This window comes from Notechis scutatus, chromosome 2, assembly GCF_049901735.1.
Source record: "Notechis scutatus isolate UNSWTSFEM ecotype Mainland chromosome 2, rNotScu1.2, whole genome shotgun sequence".
Taxonomy (NCBI): Eukaryota; Metazoa; Chordata; class Lepidosauria; order Squamata; family Elapidae; genus Notechis; species Notechis scutatus.
This window is the reverse complement of record NC_142010.1, coordinates 239,337,639-239,359,108: the sequence shown is the minus strand read 5'-3', so window position 1 is coordinate 239,359,108 and position 21,470 is coordinate 239,337,639.

The window sequence follows — 21,470 nt, the reverse complement described above, 5'->3', positions numbered from 1 at the left end:
TTCCTTTTCTTATATTGATAGTCTGTCAGTTCTCCATCATTACCTTTGCTGTTTGCTTGTAGTATATAGCTTCTATTGCTTGAATAAATTTTCTAGCGAAACCCATCTGTTCCAACAGTAATAACATGAATCGCCAATTCACATTATCAAATGCCTTCTGTGCATCTAGAAATATCAAAGCCATTTGTTTTTCAGGATGTGCCTCGTAGTATTCCAAGGTGTCCAAGATTACTCTCATATTGTCTTTAATTTGTCTCTTTGGCAGAAATCCATTTTGATCAGGATGGATAAAATTATTTAAATATTTTTTAAGTCTTTCTGCCAATATTGAAGCAAAGATTTTGTAATCTGCATTTAGTAGAGAAATGGGTCTATAGTTCTTAATTTGTAATGGGTTGGCCTCCTCTTTTGGAATAAGTGTAATATAGGCTTCTGACCATGATTTAGGTATCTTCTTCTTTAACATAACTTCATTCATAACTTCTAGCAATGGAAGATTCAACGATTCTTGTAATGTTTTATAAAATTCTGCCAGAAGTCCATCTGGGCCTGGTGCCTTTCCATTATTTTGCTTCTTGAGTGCTTCAGTTAACTCCATCATCGTTATATTGCTTTCTAACGTTTTTTCAGTCTCTTTAGGTATCTGAGGTAAATTAGCATTCTGTAAGTACTGCTTAACTCTTTCTTCATCAATATTCTCTTGCATATATAATTTCCCATAGAAGTCTCGAATGATTTCCTTCTTCTCTTTGCTACCATGGCAAACTTGGCCTTGGTCATCTATTAATTGCAATATTTTCCTTGACTCTTTCTCCTTTCTCAATTTGTATGCTAACCATCTACCTGGTTTGTTTGCATCTTCAAAGTAGTTCTGTTTAGCACCTCTAATTTTCTGTGCTAATTCTTCTTTTTCTATTTGACCCATTTTGTGTTTAATTATATCCAGTTTTAGCTTGATGTCCTTTTTCTGTGGCATTTTCTAGCTCTTTTTCAAGTCTTTTATGCTCATCCTCTAGGGCCTTAGAGGCTAGCCTTTTCATAGTATTCCTTTTCCTTGTATAGTCTATTATCAAGCCTCCATTCATACGCCTTCATTGTATCCCATTCATTCTGAATTGATGTATCTTCTTTTTTGTTTTCTCTAAAGAAAAAAGCCAATTCTTTCTCCATCCACTGTGTGAAGTCTTTTTCCTTTAAAATAGTATTATTTAACGTCCATCTAGATCTTCTTTTTTGTCCTTTCCATTTAATTGTCATTGGATTGTGATCTGCCCAAATACTTATTTCAATATTTATTTCTTGAATGTTGGATATTAATTCTGTTGACATCCATATCATATCTATTCTGGACCATGATAAGTGTCTATTTGAATAGAAGGTGTATTGTTTAGTTTTAGCATTTCTTTCTCTCCATGTATCTTTTAAGTTTATTTCATCTACCATTTTAAAAAAAGATTTAGGGAGAGTCTTTCTGTTTTGCTTTATTGTTTTCTGTGCTGTATAGTCCAATTTGTTGTCTACAATTCCATTAAAATCTCCCATTATAACTATATTAGCATAGTTCAATTCAATTATTTTCATATGTAATTTTTTGTAGAATTCTTCTTGTTTGTCATTCGGAGTGTAAATTGCAATCAGGAGTGTTTTCATATTATTGTCCATTATTTCCACCATTAGTATTCTTCCATCATCATCGGTATAGATCAATTTTGCTGGGGTGGTCTCTTTAATATATAAAACCACTCCTCTTTTCTTACATTGGGTCAAGGAAGTAAATATTTTCCCTAATTTTGGCTGTACCAACAATTGTTCATATTGCTTTTTAATATGTACTTCTTGTAGACAGATTATATCAAATTTTAATTTCTCCAAGTTATGAAAGGTTTTCCTTCTTTTAACGGCTGAGTTAAGTCCATTTATATTAATTGTAATCATTTTTTTCTCTTCCATGGTTATATATTATAGTTAGGTTTAGCAGCTATCGTAGATCTTAATTCACGTTGTTCTTTGGCTTCCACCTTTCCACCTACTGCGCCTTCTTCTTTTTCAGTCGCCATTTGACAGTCCTCTTGGAATTCAATTAATGAGATCTCTTTTTCTGCCTCTTCCTCTTTCCTTCCAAAAAATTCTGCATAAAATAATTCCGCTTTCTCAATTGAGTCAATTCTGTGCCTCTGTTCTTGCCATGTGAACATTAAACCTTCTGGAATCAGCCATCTATAATTCACCTCTTTTTAAAGTAGCATTTTAGTCAGGAATCGGTATTCTCTTCTCATCTCTCTCACTCTTCTGGGTATTTGTTTCAAGACCACAATCTCCTTGTCTTTGTATTTCAATGTTTTCTCTTTTGCCACTTGCAATATTTGCATTTTAATGGCTTTCTTTGTAAATCTAATGTGAACTTCTCTTGTTAGGCTATTTCTCATCGCATATCTTGTGAAAACTTGATAAACCTCATCTATTCCATCGATCATCTTCTCTTGAGTTATTTCCAAAGCTTCAGCCAGTATTTCTATCATTATCTCAGCTAGGTTTTGTCCTTTTTCTTCCTCTACGTTTTGGAATCTAAGATAGAATTCTGATCTATCCATCTCCCATCTCAACATACCACTTTTATCTTGTTCAACCACCGTTAATCTATTATCAATATCTCCAATCTTCTTGTCTCTTTATTTATCTTCTTCAATTTTTTGGAATCTCTCATCATACTTCAACATCATTTGTTGGATGTTCTCCACTTTTTCATCAGTTTTCCCTGTTCTTTGTTCAATGTTCTCAGTTCTTTGTTCAATGTTCTCTGTTCTTTGTTCAATGTTCTCTATTCTCTTTTCAATATTCTCTGATCTTGCTTGAATATTTTGAATTCCTTGCATAATCATCTGCAGAGTCACTTTTTCTTGTTCTTTTTCTTGCTTTAACATTTGTCTGTATTGAACGTTGTCCTCCAGATGGTGGAGAGGAAGAAGTAGAAGTTGAAGAACCAGGAGCTGTAAATTTCCTACTCATTTTAAGTAATTCAAAATCTTCAGGTTTTTCTAAACCTTAATCCAATTGTGAAGTAACCAATTATAGTTCAAAATAAAAATAGTAGAAAAAAGAAGCCCAATAATAATAATAAGAAAAACTGGGTGGGGGAGGGAGGACAAAATTTCTTCAGGTTCTTGTATACCTTAATCCAATCAATAGTTAGATAAAGAAAAAGAGCTTAAAAAAAAGAAAAGAAAAAAAAAGAAAAAGGAAAAATTCTTCAGGTTCTTCAACACCTTAATCCAATTGAAAGGTCTCAAATAGAAAAAAGTGCATAAGAATAAACTAGAAAGGTAGATGAAAAAACAAAAATACCAGGAAAGGGAAAAAAAAGGCTTTTAAGGCTTTCCCTTTAAAATAAAAAGCAAACGTAGAGATTGGACTCCCCCCCCACAAGAAAAGAAAGAAAAACAAACACAAGCTCCAACAAAGCCAAAAACCCAAATAGTTATTACCAAAAAAAAAAAAAAAATATAAAAAAAATACAATAAAGCTGGTGAGGAGGGATAGCACAACTTAGGAAAAGTAAAAAGGGCACACTGCACTTTGTTTAATTATCCAAGGTTCTTATTATAACTCTCTTCTCCAAAAACTTATCACCTTTTCCCCCCCTACATTTCAACACCAGACTCCAGCTGTTGATAGAAACCCAGAAGAGCACCTGCAATAATACTCTCTCATGCTCTTCCCTCTATCTTATCAAATAGCAATGTCCTTGAAAAAGAGTCTCAGTTCTTTCTTTCTCAGCTTTGTCTGGTCACAGGGAAATAGAATATTTTCAAGCCTCTAGTTGGCAGTGTTACAAAGTTTCTTTACTCTCACTTTCCCCCTCCTTTTCCGAGCAGGATATAATAAAAATTAATAAAAAAAGAAAAAGATATTTTTAAAAAATGAAATAACTAAAGGGAGCCTCTAGCCTAAAATATTACAAAATCAAAAAGGAGAAGAAAAAATAGATATAAATGAAAAAACCAGTCCAGTTTCAAAATACAAGATCATATATAGAAAATCCAGCAATGAGAAAAAAAAATTACTTTGACATTCCTGTTTACAATCGCCGCTTAATCACTTCTGTCAAAACTTTTACAGATTCTTTCTTTTCCTTAGGGTGTCCTTTCAGATCTTAGAATAAAAAAAAAAGTTTTCACCAAACCGGCACACTCTCTCTTTCTGCTCTCTTCTGTTTTGGAGCTGTCCCAACTTCAGCAGCTTTAATGGCTGCCTCTTTGCCGCTGGCAAGAAGAGCTTCTCCTGGATCTACCAGGGACTTTGCGGTATCCCTGGGATCGACAGGATGCGCTCTTCACTCTCATCATCTCTTCGGGATGGTTTAGATCCGATAGGACTGTCCAGGAGCAAAGATATCGGCAGCGATCTCAGACCTTCAAGATCGCATGCCGTATCATCGCGACGCCAGCTCCGCCCTCCTATATAGCCATTTTCTGTTATTTCTGCCAAAGGAGAGAGGGAGATATAGCTGAATGATAATCCATATGTCTTTTATGGAAAAGATATCAGGGACTGTTTTTAGTAATTGTTTTATTAAAAGTCTATGAACACAATTATTAGAGTAAAAGAGTAAAGAATAAGGGAGATGAGAAAGACAGCTTCTGAGTTACAGAAAATATACTGTTAAGTACAATTACAAAGTTATTGCCTACTATAATTGCGTAAAAGGTATTTACAGTTTTTTCTAATCATCAAAATCACAAATCATAAAGATATTTTCTTCCATTTTATGTAAATAGTCTACAAAGGGTTTCCAACCAACCTTAAACACCCTATTTTTTTCTCTAATTAAACAAGTTAATTTAGCTAACTCTGCAAGTTTCATCATCTTCATAACCATTCCTCCATTTGTGGGCAAATATTAGAGCATATTCCTGCTCTTCTCATTGCAGGAAAAATTAAATCTCAGCTTCAATAGTTGATTCATCCAGACAGAATCAGCAACAGGAAAAAAGACTGAGAACTGTTGCCCATGGTCAAAGCAGACTGTATTGTTTTAGATAGAAATTGAGGTCAATTTATGTCATTACATTTGCTCCTCTCTACCTTTGTTCTATGGTTTTCTCCCATTTATTTTCTCCAACATCTATGAAAAGACACTTCCACATAGCCAGCAGTTTCCAAACTCTTGATATACATTTTTTTGCATTTCCTGCAACTGTCCACACTGTTGCCATATTCAGACTTCTCTGCATTTCTCACAAATCGAGCAGTGACTGATACAGCTGGTGTCCTAGCCCATTTCTTATCATTGCTTTGTTGTCACTTAATTTAAAAAGGCACCATACTGCTTTCACTTTAACAGAGGAGAAGGGCTCAGAAACAAAGACGGAGCAAGAATTCTTGCCAATGAAAACTGCACAACTATCTGCTCGGCTTTTCCTCCTGAACTTCAGCTGAGCTGGAAATTAATCAGCTCAGTTGCAGAAGAGCTGCTACAGAGTTCCAGCATCGCAAGATACTCCACAAATATAGTGTTGATCCTGTATTGTTACGAATGCTGCCTATGAAAAGATCCTAAATTGACACCATAAATTCCACAGGGCAGCAATCTCAAGTTGTTGCATAGTGTACTCTGGGGAAAAAAAGGTGTACTGTAGGGTACTATAAAAACATTAAAATAACAAGAGGGAGGTGAAGATTATTATAATTTGAATTCACAATAGTTTATGTTTCAGATATCAACATGCTAAATTGCCTTAGTTGAAGAGAATTTTTTTTCCTGCTTGTGATAGTGTGATTGTACTAATTGTAACTGAGTTACAGTGCAAATGATCTCTCAGGAGAGTCCATCTATGAATTAGTCCCGTGATAGTGAACCTATGGCATGCGCGCCACAGGTGGTGCACAAAGCCATTTGTGCGGGCATCCGAGCCCCAGCCAAACTTACTTGCACTGCACATGCGCACACCTCCCAGCTGATTTTCAACCTGTTTGAGGCCGTTTTTGCCCTCCTGGAGGCTCAAGGGAAGCCTCTGCAGCCTCAGGAGGCCGAAAAACGGGCCCGTTTCGGCACTTTTGGTAAATACGGAACACTTCAGGTGTTCACCAAGTCTAATCTAATCTCAAGATCAGCCTGAGTTGGCTAAATGCTGCAAATTCCTATGATATCAGGGTCCTAAAGTTGGACATGACTGGACAGGGAAACCTTTACCTTTTATTTTCTCATCCAAGAAGCTTCATCAGTTTTAATAGTTCTTCAGTTTGAAGAAGCTTCTTGGGTGAGAAGTGAAATGTTTTCCAAGGAAAAAACCAAGAAAACCCAGTTGCCCAGTTGTATATAGAATGGTAAAATATATATTCTACATTTTTCTGTTGTATTTCATTTTTCTAAAAAATGCACTTATGTCTTTTGTCTTCAGTAATGTATTTTTATCTTTATATTGTATTCTTTTTTTTCTTCACTATTTTAAAAACAATAAATACAAATATATCTCAATCATATGTCAACTGGTATTCTGTGAACTGAATTTCCAACATTCCTGAAAGATACTAAGTCAGGAATAGCTGGCTTCTTGGTTTACAAACTTTTTTTCAGACCTTGAAACTTTTTCAAATCCCTGGAAGTTCTGATCAATTGTTTATGTTCAAGTGAATTCCTTCCTTCCTTCCTTCCTTCCTTCCTTCCTTCCTTCCTTCCTTCCTTCCTTCCTTCCTTCCTTCCTTCCTTCCATCCATCTCCACAACACAAAACACATTGATGATGTCTCCTTGAATGGTGATGAAATGTTTGCAACCAAATTGCCAAGCTCAGAGCTCAAACCAACAGCCTTTCTTCCTTCTTTCCTCCCATCCTCTCCCATCCTGTCCACTTCCCTTCCCTTCCCACAGAACCTCATCAAGTTATTGAAAATCTCTAGGGTTCCATGAAACATGGTTTGAAAAATCCTGAAATAGACAATGGATGCATAATTGTTTTGTGTGTGGGGGGGGGGAATGAACAGGGTTACAGGTTACATCAAAGTGGGTGCATTGATTTTAAAATGTTCTCTAGGATCAAGAGGAGAGCAAGAAGTTCTAGCAGTTCCTCACCGTCCATAGATTGCTTTTTGTTAGCACTGTTTGTTCCAGCCATATCAGGTTTTGTTAGCTATGAGCTGATTGGTTTATCTGCATATGTACCACCTGCATATGTACCACCTCCTGATCATCTAAGGATTTTTCTAAGGCATGCCACTATGAAACTATGGAATTCATAGCCTTAGCCTTAGAAACATTTCTTTGGATCTTGATCTGGGTTCCTTCTTTAAACTGGGTTTTTGGCCTGGACCTGACTATGTCCCTCGACTAACAGCCAGTTTCCTTCTTATTGAGGGCTGCCCTGCCCCCTTGTGACAACAGTCCTGGGCAGGCATACAGAAATGATGGCAGAACCTGTCACTTCTATTTTCCCCCTTGATTTGTTTTGGAATTAAATGGCTTTCATATTATTTATGGACTTTGCAAATGTTCCTAACCAAGCTAAATAAAATTCTCACTCATGGCACAGGTCAATTTCTAGCTGGTTCAGATTTTCTTAGTGTGGAGAGGACAGTTTTACTAACCTGCCAGTAGCAGTTAAAGCTGAAAAAGATCAAAGAGAAGAAAATCTGAATTCAGCACCACAAACCTGGTTAAATGCAAATACTAACCCAGATTTTCAGAAGTTCAGAACTCAAGCCCTGCTTTGGAAAGCTTTTGCTTCCTCCCGTGTTCAGATTTTTATTGTCTCAAATTCTTTTCAGCCCATTGAGAGGGAGATTTGAGTATTTTTTATGACTTTATTTAAAAAACGAATAGAATAAATGTTAATGCATCTTTAGTTTGGAGGGTCTGTAACTCCCAACAGTCTTCCTGAAATTTCATTTTACAGCCTAAATTAGCTGATGCAACAGGGAGCAGGAGATATATATACACAAGACACAGCTTATATTTTAAAAGGAAATTGCTCCTTTTGTCTATAGCTTTAGACAGAAGAAAGTCTATTTTTTCTTTGAATTAGATGAGTCCCTTACTTCCAATATTATTAATTGCATAAACTACTGCTTACAGTTTAGAGCAGCAGTCTATTTTTCCTTGTTCTTTTTGAATTAACTCTTTCATTTGCACATCCTATGGTAACTTCATTAATTTACAACAAAAGGAAAACAATAATGATAGCAGTTGCTTTGGTGGGGAAGATAAATGTATGGAGTACAGGGTGTAAAAAAATCATGCCAAGTTCCATCACAGCCTACGAGACTTCCCAAAGCTTCAGCTGCATGTAATGGAGGTACTGTAAAAGGGTTAATATTGTCCTCTAATCTATTGTTATAAGCCTAATTATTTTTGCATGTCTTCATTTCATTAATGACTTGCTGCTTTTTGCTTGCATCTCCTTCCTGATTGCTTCTGCTAAAACCTCCTGGTGGGAAGGGGCAGATTAATTTTGTTGTACCGTAATGAAACTGTATGCTACATTAGATTTTACCATTTGGCATGCGCTGCCAATATCGCCGTTATTGAATTATTTCTTTGTGAGCCCCAAACTCGCACAGGCCTTTGACATTCCTCTCTTGATGTTGTGATGACACAGCTGGCAGACCAGCTAAGTTTAAATGCTTGTCGGGAACTTTTACAGGGCTGTATAGTAATGTAATACATTACTGACTTCTCAGACAGGAACTTCAAGCCAACAGAGTTTGCAAGAGTATTTATACACAAGAAGAAAGCCAGGAAGGACTTACTATTGCACTAGCAAAATATTTTGTGCAAAAATAGTCGCAGATATAGCCATATCACGTGCTATTTAGAAAACAGGACACAAATGGGTGAAAGGTGTCCAGAATATTGATGTCAATTATTGTGGTATTCTTCACATACGTTCTTCAGCCTTTGCTTTCAGATTTGTTAAGCATGGCTATAACTGATGCGTCCCTATCCTATGAAGTAGGTTGGCTGCTAAGCATACAAAATAGAGTGGAAATGAGATTGGATATTAGAGAAATGATTGCTTATATTGCCAAGCTGGAGTTTCCTACAATGAAAAAGACAGTGAAATTCTTCATAATTCCAAAGGTAAATGACTGTTTTGGAGGACACTTACCATCCACCTCAATATGTCCAGAGTAATCTAGTCTTACATATTTTCTAAAGACCAGGTGTCTTTATTCTAAATTCCTAAGATCTATAAGATTCTGACTCCCAGTTTATCCCTAATATTTAATACTAATAGGTATAATGCCTTTAATCACAGAACTTCCATATATTTCATTTTTCTAAACCCATCCAACCCAGCCTAGTAGTTACTGTAGGCACTTGCCCAGTCTTCTAAGAACGTATATTAATTTTGTCCCCTAATTCTGCTTTAACTTTGCAATCACCTAGAATTATTTCTCATCACCCAACCTCTCCAAAGGAAGAGAACAATTCAGAAGGAGGCAACAACTTTCAAATGCTTTGCCCAGCTCTATTGGTTGGAGTTCCATACACTAATGTCCTGCATAAAGCCTCCAGTTTTCTGGGACTCTGGAAACAGGTTGATCCTACTTTATTTCAATGTGCTTCTTGGCTCAGGTGGCTTACTGTGACTTATGTTCTTGGTCTTCATTTGGCTGAACCCTTGCTTTTTTGGAATTTTTTTGGTTTGTTTTTGATACTGCTCTGATTTGCCAATTCAATATAATATTTTTTCTTTTCATTTATGCTGTATGCCATTCTAAGTACTCAGACATATCACCATTCATAAAAATTATTTTACTGCTCAGTTTCAAATACAGCATTGGTAAAAAAAAAATTTTTTTAAATAAACTGGTGGGAAAATTGAATCCTTTTTTTTTTTCAGTCTAGAACAGAAGCATGGATCAAAGGAGTATAGGAATAATATTTAGATTAGTAGCTTTGATTAATCATGCAACTAAAATCAGATTGCATAATATTTGGCCCTCAGGCTACATGTAATTACTTGTGGCATATACAATCTCTTTGGAATTATAGATTAGGTTGTGGGGGTTTTTTTGTTTTAAATTTGGCTTACACAAAAATACTCCATATCATTTTAATATTTTTGGTCATTTCATTTTTAAATAATGATTTTTGCTTCTAAAGGACATATAGATTTGCTCGTGTGTGATCCAGACATGGATGCATCTGTGTGAAATTGCGAGTTGATTCCAAGCTGAAATTATTATGTTTGGTCTTGGGAAAAGACAAGGACTGAGGACTTTTCAAGTAACTGAAGAGATGCGGACAAAGGTTGAAAATTGTTCTTTATTATTCTAAAATTCAGAATGTAGAATAAGGGTTTAAATTACATGAAGGCAGATTCTGGTTTGATAGTAAGAATAGTTCAGTAATCCAGAGTCTCCTTCTATGGATAGTACAAACAGGGTCAACATTTAGATTTGTGTATAGAGAAAGGGGTTGGACTCAATGGCTTCAACAAGTACTTCTACTTCTGGCATTCTATTTTATGAGCAATCACATGATCTGAATAAAAAGTATACGAATAAAGTCCATAGGACTTTATTTGGCATAGGGTGCTATTTGGCAATGAAAATGATGCTTCCTGCAGCTTCCTTCAAGTGTCATGGCTTAGGGCTGATAGTTGCATGTAATCCTTGGGGCTTTAGATATATGGGCAGGATGAGTGCATGTTCTGGGAATTTGCGTTTGAGGGTTTGTGTGTCTATTTAATTATTGGTCAAAATTGAGTTTTAATGGTTCTGACCGTTTTACTTTAATCACTTCTTACATGATTCCACCTGTTGGGAGGAAGTGCTCCCCCCACCGTGCCTCTCAAATATGTGTACTACTTTCAGACCATTCAGAAACTGTAGGTAGTCCTCAATTTACAACCACTCATTTAGCAACAGTTCAAAGTTACAGCAGCATTGGAAAAAGTGACTTATAACTGGTCCTCATGCCTATGAAAGTCACATCATATTCATAGTCATGTGATTTGTATCGCCATTTGCAATCCTTCCAGTCAGCTTCCAACAAGCCATGGGGGAAACCTGATTCACTTAACAACTTTGCAATTCACTTAAAAACTGCAACGATTCACTTAACATCCATGGCAAAAAGGTTAAAAAATTGGGCATGGCTTGTTTAACAACCACCTTGTTTAGTAAAGGAAATTCTATTCCCAATTACGGTCATAAGTTGAGGATTATCTGTATAGTCCTGGAGGGATTGGTTGACTGATTCTATCACTTTTATTCACTATATCAGAGTTCCCCAACCTTTCTGGGTTGACAACCCGGAGCGGTGGGAGGGTGGAAAGAGGGGATGATTTTGTGGGAAGGGGCAAGTGGGACCATAAGTGCCCACAACAAGACTTACATGAGTAGGGCCGTGAATGCCTGTAATGAGGTTCGCATGAGTGGGGCCATGAGCACCTGCCATGAGGCTTGCACAAGTGGGGCTATGAGCACCCATGATGAAGCTCATGCGAGTGGGACCGCAAGCCCCAATACGTCACTCATGTGAGTAGGGATATGTGCATGCACATAGGTGCATGCACCAGCCAGCCACTCACATGGCCCAGCAGTGATTAGCCCATGGCCCATGGCACACAGGTTGGGGACCCCTGCTCTATACACAATGAACATATAAGAAACAAATACATGAAGTGGTGCAGAGAGCAACCTCTTAAAATCTTGGGCTTGCCAAAAGTGAACTAGGAAGAGGCGGAACTGATTCATCTGCTTTATACTTGCCAATTCTTATCCAAGTAATGCATTTAAATCCTGTTATTGCATGTGTAGCACAGTGCAAAGCATAAGATAAACTTTTAAAATTGATAACTGAGACACAGTTGGCAAAAAAACAGCCTAATTGGGGATATTTTTCTCTTCGATGTGTACTGGCAGAGCCTTGCAGATGTCATCCATCACTTCTGAACATGAGTATGAAAGACAGCCTTTTTAATATCTTTCTTAATCAGCTCCCAGGAGTCCAAGTCTTGAGATCTGTAAAAGGGACCAGTATTATTCGCACTGAAGTAATGGAGCAACATAGGAGTCAGTGTGCAAAAATGCTGTTGGTCCAGAAACCTTCTGCTCTTTCTCTACAGCTCTTATAGCACCAAAGAGGTTAATAAGAGTGAGAAACTCCATCAAAACCTGATACGATCACAAAAGACAGAATCTATGATTCTGTCTATGAATCTATTGCAGACAGAATCTATGATGAATGCATAAAGCTTGTCAGTTAAAATTAGGACCAGCTAATCCAATACATTTTTCTTCTGCAATTTTGATTAGAGAGAGAGAGACAAAAATAGGGCATTCTTTGTATAGCAGCTGCAGGAAAGCAGTTTTGCTGCTGCTTCTGCTGCATATTAAACCAAACATGCACTGATATAGTTTTGTTTTCTCAAGTGTCCTTGGGAAATGCAAACAAACCACAGCCGTTCAAACATTTTCCTTAGCTGGCAAACCTTCTCGTGAAGAAAATTTTTCTTCTTGGCCAGCAGGCAATATTAATCACGACTTGACTTGAGAAGAATTAGTGCACAGAACCTGCGTTATAGGAAAATTAAAAGGTGCCATTGTTCAGTCTGATTTATCTGAAAACCATAAATACGAGAAAATGTAGTGTCCCAGATGCAATGCTAGTCTGACCCTTCTGCTTTGTATGCTGAGATGTTGTGAATTTAGCATATAGAATAGACAGTATAACTGCAGCCTTGTTCCTGGCACCGGGAGTGGAAGCTGTTTCCCTCCTTTCTACGCAGTGCAGAATTATTGTGGTTCTCAGATTTGACCTTTGTGAGGTGACTCATTAGATCATCTTCCTTGCCTGCATGTAAATGATTTGCATATTATCAGATTCTTTCTATTATCTTTCTTCTTTTACTAAAACTCCTAGGCTCCTAGGTTGAATTTTTGGTACAAATCTCTGATTGCCTTTACTGCTGGAAAAAAAATAATCTACTCATTATAGAAATGATCTTCTTTGAGTAATATGCTGATTGTAGTCCTTTTTATTTATTTATTAAAAATGCTTCCAAGATCTCTCCTTTTGTCCCTGTCCCTAATGCTAACACTTTTCTCTACAATCTGCTTTTATCTATAAGTTACTAGCTGCTGCTCCTTTTTTCCAGTTCTTAGCAATGCTCATCTCAATATCATGAATATGTCACTCTTGTTCTTATATCCCAGCACTGTATATTAATGCCAATATTTACATTTATCTGAACATCTGAAAGCCCTCTTCCCCAACTAGGTACACATTGTGGAAGCATTTAATTCCCAGTATACATAAAACTGGTTCATAAGGGTGAGAGGTTTCCTCTACTTGGTCTACGCAAAAGCAAATTATCTCCAAAGGTTTCCAGAATGACTGATTGGCATGCAACCTGGGCAGAAGTGTGTGAAAATTCAAATTGCATTAGTCAGAACCCCCCTCGGGTATGGCCATGCCACTTGAAAAACAAAGGAGAGAAAATGCAGTACTTGCATACAAATCTATGACTGAGTCTTGCACACCAGCTAAACAAGCCATCACATCAACTGAATTATTGTCATCTTTCCTAGCTATTGTTTAAAGACATTCTGAAAGGAAGGGAAAAGGTGTTCAACCATATCAGTGAAGGTTCCGTTAGTTTCCTATATGAATAGCCAAAGTAATTCTGACTTTTTTTTTTTACTGTGTATTAGTATAAAAACTGAAGACAATCTAAGTGATTGTAAAAAAAAAATATTTGCAGTTTTCCCATCATTATAAAGTTGCAGGAAAGTAATTTTTAATTGCAATTATCTCTAGAGCCGCCTTCATTGACCATCCAGCCCTACATATCTATTGAAAATGAGAAGGAAAAGCAAAAATACAAACAATAAAACAAGCCCTTAGTTAATTAAGACTACAATCTTATGGTCCTGGTGAGTGCATAAAATGCCCAACATTGCTCTTCTGGAGATCAGAAAAAGAGCAATTAAGCTTAGAAGAGAGGAATCCTAGTCTGGAAACCATCCTCTGATGGAAGCTACTGAAAGGGATCTTCCTCACTTGCCCCTAATCCTGGCACAAAGATACCCCAAAGTCTTTTCTTACCAGGACTTCATGAGGCTTCCTGTATCTCATCTTTAGCTATTCTACTTTTTAAAAAGTATTTCGTTTTACCACAACATACTTTTTTTTCCACAGTAACTTGGCTGTAATGGAATGTAGTCTGGATTGCCAAGAGGGAGGGGGGGATGCATTCCAGAGAAATTCCAGAGACAGCTCAGTTCAAATCATTTGTGTGAGAGAAAGAGGGTGAAGACATCCCCTTCTTATTAGTTCCCAGACTATCTGCTTCATGTAGGAAGTAGTCTGCTTCAGTTTGGCGAGATTCTGTCTATGAATGCAGAGCAAGAGTGCCTCTGTGAGAGAGATGGGCAGTTTTAAAATTTAATAAATAAAGTAAATAAAAACAATAAAGAATTCTGCTTCAAAGAATCACTGCATGTCTTTTTAATTTTCTGAATCCTGCCATTAGATCATTATCAGTCGCTGATAGATTAAGCAATTAGACCTGTCTAGATTGTTTCTTTAGGTTGTGTCCTTCCTTCTTGAAGATGTGGACTCCCCTCCTCTGCCTTCTGGCTTAAGTTGTAGGGGAACCAAATACCTTGCTTCTGTGAAGATATCTGCCTGTACACTGATACTTTCTATAATGATTACTCTGTCTTCCCTGGGATCCTTAGAAACATGGGTTTAATACTAATGATAGATTTGTTGGTTAATCAGGAATTTAGTGGGGAAAGTGGCAGTGCTCTGTAAAGACTTGAGTGCTTCGTTAAATAGTATTTGCAGCTATCAAATGGTGAAAATAATAGATGTTCCTCATATGTCCAAATTATATTTGTTCAAAACTATTAGATCATTGCAAAAATAGTTTAGGGGTAGAACTTGTGTTAGAGGGAAGGTCAACCGACACTTTCTGAAACAAAAATGGGTGAAATTATTTCTTGAGCTATTATTCTATTATATCCACTTGAGTTTTTTCTTTGTGTCTTTTTATACTCATACATGCTAAAACTCATACATGATAAAAAATATTGACATCCAATTAGAAACAAGCCATCACATCAACATCACATCAATTGTTTTTAATTGTTTTCTGATCTCTCTTTCTACTTTTCTTTCTTTGTTTCTTTTTTCTCTTTCATATTTATGTACATGTTGTTTGTCTGTTTTAATTGTAAAATTAATAAAGTTTATTAAAAAAAATATTGACATCCATTCTGTCCTCTGTGGATTCTAGATAGTTACATATTACCAATCACACTTTTTAACTTGCTTAATAAAAGTTAGCATAATCAATTGAAAGTACTGTATAGTCCTGTGATGGCGAACCTATGGCACGCATGCCAGATGTGGCACGCAGAGCCACTTCTGCTCACACAAGAGAGGTCGCCTGGAAGAGCCCCACTGCTGATCGTCGGGTATTTGGCGTGCATGCGTGGGGGGCGTGTGCGGGAGATGTGCATGCATGCACAGAGATGTGCGGCGCATGCAGGGGGATCTCACACGCATGTGCAGAGACGCGCAGCACTTGCTTGGGGGGTCACGTGCATATGTGTAGGGGGCACAGGGGGGGCCATGCACATTGCCTTCTGGGTGCCAGCACGCAAGCGTGCATACAATTTTTGGCACAGGAGCCCCAAAAGGTTAGCCACCACTGGTATAGTCCAATGTACCTGGATAGCACAAGACTCAAGAAAGTTATTACAAAACATTGGCAGGTCTAGCAATCAGGCATCCTTATACTTCTAAGCAAAGGATGGTATATTTTGAATCCATGTTGTTAATTACATTTAATTACAACAATACTGGGCAGTGAGGAACAATTGCAAGGATAGAATCTGGGAGTATCTACTACGTATATCAGGAAGTGGAATAGATTTCAGAATATTTGCCAATACAGCATTAATATTGGTTTTTTTTTTTTGTCCATTGTTGTTATCTTCCAAATGAAACTGTACCGATTATTTTAGTGAAAGTGCAGTAATCTCAATTAATGAACAAGGAAATTTGCCCACCACACCAGATTCTAAAATTCTCTTTTAAAATAATTTACTGCAGAACTTTCTCTCAGAAAGTCTATGGACTCTATATCAAGAACAGGAATAAATTTCAGAATATTTCAGTCATCCAGTCATGGTTGTCCCAAAGGTGCTTTTTCAAAAGGCAACTGGACTTTGTTTTTCCTTGAAGACGTTTCACTTCTCATCCAAGACGCTTCTTCAGAGGAAGCTTCTTAGATGAGAAGTGACATATCTTCAAGGAAAAACAAAGTCCAGTTGCCTTTTGAAAAAGCACCTCTGAGACTTCTCTCAAAAAGTTTGCATTGATCATTATACATTCTCAAGGGGGAAAAAAATCAATGTCATAAAACTCATTTATAACATTTGACTTAATATTTGGATTCTAAGCATATTGAATTCTATTTATTTTCCTAAACCAAGTTTCAAAATAAGTAAGATTTAGAGCAGCTTTACTATAAAGGAATGGAGGATTTACCTCAGATGTCATATGTGGGGAAGCTCTGGTGGCACCAGTGGTGGGATTCAATTTTTTTTACTACTGGTTCTGTGGGCATGGCTTGGTGATCGTGGTATGGCTTGGTGGGCGTGGTTTGGTGGCATGGCAGGGGAACGATACTGCAAAATCTCCATTCCCTCTCCATCCCGCTAACCTGCTTTCCAGCTCTGTTCTCCTGTGCAGGGTAACAAAAGAAGACCCAAACTATCAGTTGGAACTTGGGAGGCAGAGAATAGATGGGGGCGGGGCCAGTCAGAGGTGGTATTTGCCGGTTCTCCAAATTACTCAAAATTTCTGCTACCGGTTCTCTGGAACTGGTCAGAACCTGTTGTATACCATCTCTGGCACTAATAGTCTTCCAAATGATTCTCATGACCCCTGTGGTTTTGAGTGATAAGCCAAGCGATGTTCAGGACATGAATGTCAGTTACATTAACAGCCAGCAATCACTGGAAGATCATAAAGCACAGGACACCGAATTTTTTAAAATCCTGAAAATGTTGAAAGAAGAAGCAATAATTCAACATATTGGAAGTACAAAAGGTATACTGCATCTTCAGGTGGTTAGTGGGCAATCAATTGTTCAGGTTTAGTTTCCAATACAGATTCTTATCTAGCCATGTGGTATTGTGTGAGAAAGAGATCTCAGCCATTTTTGAGAGCAGCAGATAAGTTGAATTGGATGAAGATGGGGCAGGGGGCTGATATGTATTGCCAAATTCTGGTCAGAAGGTAGAAGAAAGGGAACTACCTTAGTTGTAGTAGAAGATATGAATCCATCACATCCTGAAGAACCATCCATTCTAGACCATGAGAATAGACCATGTTGTTTATTTTTGGCCTTGCCAGTTGAAAAAGCATTCTAAGTATCTTGGAGTAGTCTTGGATTTGATAACTTGAAGCACAGTCTCACAGTCACTCTCAAAACCATTTTTCACCCCTTGAGTCTTGTCTATAAATGGCACAAGTCCTTTTGTGAAATATATGGTCTCTAATTGGAAAACACTTCAAACCCTTTCCAAAGCACTAAAAATCCTTGACTTGCCTGTGTGCCACAAATCCTTGCCCACTTTGCATCATTGTTTGCCAACTATAGCTTTTAACTTCCTCCAAACTATTAGGTATAACTCTTGCTCATCAAAAGGGTATCTATCCCTGGGATTATAAATAGGCATTTGATGGTATTATTATACGTCAAACTTCTCCAGCTTGGTTCTCTGCAGATATATCGGGGATACACATTTACCTGTTTCTAGAACTTATAGTCCCAACATCTCTGGAGGATAGTAGCCAAGAGGATGTTGCCCTATATTTTGCTTGATTGAAGGATATAGTATTAACAGCTGAAGTTTCTGGTGGTCATAGTTACGTCTCCCTGGTGACAAGCAGGAACTTCTTAAAGACTTCTTTTGCTAAAATACGAAGTGTGTTTGTCGAAACCATTAAATATTGCGATTGGCAGCAAATAATATTTTCTCACTTTGGTACTATGGGTTATTGGCAACAATGTACGAATTAATGAACTCGCTGTAAACCAGAAAAATGGGTATAACCCTCCACAAGCCCTCTGGATCTCTGAGGGATGAAATTTGCTTCTTCTATCTATTCTTTTTTTGTCTTTTTGGAATTCATTAGTATGACAACAGGATTTCAGTGATTTCACCAATTATTTTGCTTTCCCAAGCTTCAGTAAGGAGGCTTCAATACAAGCACAGAAAAATGCACACTTGTGTGTGTGTGTGTGTGTGTGTGTGTGTGTGTGTATGCACACATATCCACACAGAGAGAAACATTTTAGCTCATATGCAGTGCACTGACAAATTCAGGGAATGACATTGCATTTAAAGGTTATTTCATAACTGTTAAATTCCTAACACAGTAGTGAATTTCAACCAGCCACCAGGAAAAAGCTTTTCTGATTTCACTGGTTTGCATCAATGAAGACAGTGGATATGTAGATTACATTGGCATGTTATTTTATGTAAATAAATCCACTACAAATATTTGCAGTGAGTGAAGTTTATTGCAAAGATGTAACAATGATCACTACCAATTTCATCTGTTAACACTACATCCTTCAATCAGATTTTATTGTAGTTGAGTCATTAATGGTATAAATATCAATTAGCAAAACAAATAGGAAGAAAATATTTGACCCAGTTGAATATCCAGGCTCTCTCCATTTCATTTCAGAATGAAAACTTAATTGGACCATCTCCAAGACACTACAGATTTTACAAAAAATGAACCAAGAGGCAGAGAACCAAGACTGAAGGTGCTACTCTTCCCATTTATGCATAATAGAGCTCCTGATACCATGAATGTGGGAAGCTTAGATTTGTCTGTAAGGAATTCTAAGGGTGATTTCTAGCCAGCTTCTGCATGCAGTATGTTATGATTCCTGCCTACTTCACTGGAGCTAGTTCTTCTAGAAATTTCACTAAAGCACCTAAAAGCCTATTCCTATCTCTAGTGTCTTTTACCTGAATAGTAGAATACAATATCTTAGTTTCCTGGGTTATAGCTATCTATAAAATCCTAGGCGATCTCTGAACTTGGTGGTTTGGTTGCAGATATTTCATTACCTAACTAGGTAGCACCATCAGGGCTAATGAATTTGCTCCTTGTTTATATATACAAGTCATCTCTGTCCTAACAGTCTAAATCAGTGATGAGGGATTTATGGCTTCTGAGATGCTTCTGAATCACAGCTTCCAGCATCCCTCACCCCTAACTGCAATGGGGAGGCTACTGGGAATTACGGTTTAGCAAACATCTGGAGAATCTACTCTGTTTTAAACAATGAAGACAAAAAGCTACAGAAACAAATAACCATGCCGTCTTGTTTATTTTAATAATTTTATTTTAATTTTCAGCGATGCAGAAATTCTTAGATGCATCCAAGATATAGGTTTGTAGGAATCATATTTACAACCCCATGAATTCTAAAGTTGTGTGCGATTTTTAAGTCTATTTTTCTATTCATTGCCGTTGTTATTATTGCAGCCATCTGCAATAACCACAGTGCTAGCGAAGAGCTGACTGCAGCCAGCACCATTTTAGATTCCAATTATGTGGCACTGGAGGAATAGTGATTACTTGGCTGAAAATGTGTTACAGTCCCATCTGGAATGAGTGGAGGAGGAGATATAACAGCCTCTTCTGTTGATGCACTTGGGCCTAACCTGCCATTTTGCTTTTGGGAAATGAGTGAAGCAGCGTTTCTGTGGTTTTGATTTCTGAGCCTCCGTCATAGTTTTGGAGATCAGAAAGTGAGATTTAAGATTTAAAAAGAATCCTTAATCAGCCCTTTTTCTCATACCTTTCTCCTGATCTCTTATTGTTTTGTGGCTATTTGCTTTTTATATAGTTCTTTCTAGAAGAGTCCAAAACAGTTCACAAAAAAAGGAACCAAAAAAAAAATCTTTAATTTTTTTTTAATAAAACAACTGATAGTAAAACAATCTGGAAGACACAGTGATACATATTAAAATAGTATAGTTGAACAATGTTAATTTTTTTTTTGACTTGCTGTTCCTTAGGATCTCCAGCAATTTTAATTTGTCCACTAAAACTAAACATAACCTGATTTGGCATTCAGAATATTTGAAGTCAACATATCTGAAATGCAGCCAATAGTAATAGCACTTAGACTTGTATGCCACTTCATAGTGCCTTACAGCACTCTCTAAGTGGTCTATAAAGTCAGCATATTGCCCTCAATAATCTGGGTCCTCATTTTGAGTCAACCTTGAACTGTCAGGATTGAACTCCTGGCAGTGAGCAGAGCCAGCCTGCAACTAACTGCATTCTAACCACTGCATCACCACAGGTCTTATAAATTAGAAGGACAAACTGGAATGCCCCAGATAAAAGTTAAGAGTGAGAGTAATCAGAAATCAGTCTGTACTCTTCATATTCATTACTCATGTCATTAGTTTCGTAAGGAAAGGTAAGCCCTTAAAGGAAAGGGCTTCATTTAGTTCAGTGTTTTATTTTTTGCCTAAATAATGCACACTCTCGGGGAATGAGTGCAGGTTATGGCTAGTCTGTCCTCCAAGCATTGATTGTATGAGATTCAGTTGCTGGAAAATGATGATTGACTCCTGGCCCTAACGCATTGCCAAGCAGTCACCCAGCTTGAGGTGGCTTCATTGCATAGACAACCATGTTGTGCACCAGCCATAGTTTATCCCCCATTCACAGGGTTTAGAAAATAAATTAACTTGAGTGCAGTGAATGTGTTGGCACTCATTAAAAATAATAATATAACAAACTCTACATACTGTCTGACTATGAAAAATTACAAAGCAAGCTGATTTCTGTATAAAAAAGTGTTTTATACTTTACAGGGTGTAATGTGAAGCAGCTGTGTAGCCAATTAAATAGCATTCACTGAAGTCAGCAATTAGAGCGTATGCATGAGAATTGGATTGAAAATGCACATTAGGCAAAACACTGGGAGAAGAGAAGGAATACATTGATTTACCAAGGGCTCCTGTCAAATGGATTGCATTAAAACCTGTTCAGCCTTCACCTGTCATTGACCCAGCACACTTAAAATATACATGCCTTGCTATCAACAATTCTGCAGAAAAGCAGGATTCTGCAGTAGCTTCATTTGGTAAAAGAAAACAGCAATCAAGCCTTGTAGCAATTCTGCCATCTTTCCTAATTGAATCTCTGCTTTAACATGATAGATTCATTAAACTTATTATTACCTTTATAGTTGAACTTAATCCTGGGAGTCCAAGACAGTTCACATGGGATTTTTCTTCATTTTATCCTCAAAGCAGGTTAAGTTTGGCTGACAAAAACAGTAACACATCCAAAGAGCTCCATAGTAAATTGGGTATTTGAACAAGCCTCTTTGATCAGTGACTCCAGGAATGTCCAACCGTGGCAACTGTACGATTTCTTTACTTCAACTCCCAGAATTCTCC